Genomic DNA, 2,800 nt, shown 5'->3' with positions numbered 1-2,800 from the left:
AATATTTTATTCTGAGCCAATATGGCATTCAGAGTATCAATTTCAAGAACTCCCTTCTTCATAGGCGTCCCATTACTCACAGGATTCCTCTCAGAAGTGTACATGAACTGGTTATTAGCAACCATGTCAATGAGTTATTGAGCTTCTGCAGGCGTTTTCTTTAGGTGAATGGATCCACCTGTAGAAGTATCCAATGACATCTTTGATAGCTCAGATAAACCATCATAGAATATATCCAGGATGGTCCATTCTAAAAGCATATCAGAAGGACACTTTTTGGTCAGCTGCTTGTATCTTTCCCAAGCTTCATAGAGGGATTCACCTTCTTTCTGTCTGAAGGTTTGAACATCCACTCTAAGCTTGCTCAGCTTTTGAGGAGGAAAGAACTTGGCTAAGAAATCCGTGACCAGCTTATCCCAAGAGCTCAGGCTATCTCTGGGTTGAGAGTCCAACCACACTCTAGCTCTGTCTCTTACAGCAAAAGGGAAAAGCATGAGCCTGTAGACTCCAGGATCTACTCCATTAGTCTTAACAGTATCACAGATCTGCAAGAATTCAGTTAAGAACTGAAAAGGATCTTCGGATAGAAGTCCATGAAACTTGTAGTTCTGCTGCATTAGAGAAACTAGCTGAGGTTTCAGCTCAAAATTGTTTGCTCCAATGGCAGGAATGGAGATGCTTCTTCCATGTAAATTGGAATTAGGTGCAGTAAAGTCACCAAGCATTCTCCTTGCATTATTATTATTTTCAGCTGCCATCTTCTTTTCCTGTTCGAAAATTTTTGACAGGTGCTTGCTGGATAGTTGTAATTTAGCTTCTCTTAGTTTCCTTTTCAGAGTCCTTTCAGGTTCTGGATCTGCTTCAACAAGAATATTCTTGTCTTTGCTCCTGCTCATATGAAAAAGAGAGAACAGAAAAATAATAATAATAGGGGTCCTTTTTACCACAGTATAGAGGTCCCAATGTGAGTAGAAGAAAAGAAGAAGAAGAAATTCGAACACAGATGGAAGAGAGGGTTCGAATTTGGGTGAGATGAAGTGTTAGTAGATGAATAAATAAATAGAAGGAGATGAGAGAGATGGAGAATTTTCGAAAAGAATTTTTGAAAAAGAGTTAGTGATTTTCGAAAATAGTTTTTGAAAAATGTTAGTAATTTTTTTTCGAAAATTTTTAAAATCAAAAGTTAAAATAATTAGTTAATTAAAAAGAAATTTTTGAAAAAGGGGGAAGATATTTTCGAAAATTAGAGAGAGAGAGTTAGTTAGGTAGTTTTGAAAAAGGATAAGAAACAAACAAAAAGTTAGTTAGTTAGTTGAAACAAATTTTGAAAATCAATTTTGAAAAGATAAGAAGTTAGGAAGTTAGAAAAGATATTTTGAAATCATATTTTTGAAAAAGATAAGATAAGAAGATATTTTTGAAAAGATATGATTGAAATTGGTTTTGAAAAAGGTTTGATTTTTTTTTAAAATCACAATTAATGACTTGATTCACAAGAAATCACAAGATATGATTCTAGAACTTAAAGTTTGAAACTTTCTTAACAAGTAAGTAACAAACTTGAAATTTTTGAATCAAAACATTAATTGGTGATGTTATTTTCGAAAATTTGATATAAAAATAAGAAAAATATTTTTGAAAAATGTTTTTAGAATTTTCGAAAATAACTAAGAAAATTGAAAAAGATTTGATTTTTGAAAAAGATTTTGAAAAAGATAAGATTTTTAAATTGAAAATTTGATTTGACTCATAAAAACAACTAGATTTTAAAAATTTTTGAAAAAGTCAAATCTAATTTTCGAATTTATGAGAGAGAAAAAGGAAAAGATATTTTATTTTTTTTATTTTTGAATTTTTATGATGAGAGAGAAAAACAAGAAAAATGATGCAATGCATGAAATTTTTAGATTAAAACAATGAATGCATGCAAGAACACTATGAATGTCAAGATGAACACCAAGAACACTTTGAATGTCAAGATGAACACCAAGAACATGTTTTTAAAAAATTTTTTAATGCAAGGAAAACATGCAAGACACCAAACTTAGAATTCTTTAATGCTTAGACACTAAGAATTCAAGAATGCATATGAAAAACAAGAAAAGACACAAAACATGTAAATGCAAAGATCAAACAAGAAGACTTACCAAGAACAACTTGAAGATCATGAAGAACACTATGAATGCATGAGAATTTTCGAAAAATGCAAGATGCACATGCAATGGACACCAAACTTATAACATGACTCAAGACTCAAACAAGAAACACAAAATATTTTTGATTTTTATGATTTTATGATTTTTTTTGTATTTTTATTTTAAAATTTTCGAAAATCATTTTGAAATAAAAGAAAAATAAGGATTCTAAAATTTTTAATATGAATTCCAGGAATCTTATGCTCTTTTAGTCTAAAGCTCCAATCAAAGGGTCAGGCATGGCATAATAGCCAGCCAAGCTTTAGAATGGATTTACATCCATTGAGGTGATTAGTTGAAGACCAATCCCAAAGGAGTTTGGGTATGGCTTTTCAGCCAGATAGGATTCAACATGTTACCATGAAACTCTAGAATTCATTCTTAAAAGTTTTGAAGCCATAGAATAATTTATTTTTGAAAATATTATTTTTATTATTATTTTTTTTCGAAAACAAAAGAAAAATTTTTGAAAGATATTTTGAAAAATTTTTGAAAACAAAACAAAAAGAAAATTACCTGATTTGAGCAACAAGATGAACCGTTAGTTGTCCAAACTCAAACAATCCCCGGCAACGGCGCCAAAAACTTGGTGAGCAGAAATTGTG

At 30.8% G+C, this 2,800-nt stretch overlaps 1 non-coding gene across 1 annotated transcript; it reads left to right on the top strand.

Moving 5' to 3' along the window:
• Positions 1-254: 254 nt before the first annotated feature.
• On the top strand, positions 255-362 carry LOC112773515 (small nucleolar RNA R71). Its single transcript, XR_003188062.1, has one exon. It is a non-coding gene; the product is annotated as a small nucleolar RNA R71 (small nucleolar RNA).
• The last annotated feature ends 2,438 nt before the right edge of the window (positions 363-2,800 follow it).

The sequence above is a fragment of the Arachis hypogaea genome, chromosome 18, assembly GCF_003086295.3.
Source record: "Arachis hypogaea cultivar Tifrunner chromosome 18, arahy.Tifrunner.gnm2.J5K5, whole genome shotgun sequence".
Classification (NCBI taxonomy): domain Eukaryota; kingdom Viridiplantae; phylum Streptophyta; class Magnoliopsida; order Fabales; family Fabaceae; genus Arachis; species Arachis hypogaea.
This window is presented reverse-complemented; position numbering and strand designations above follow the sequence as displayed.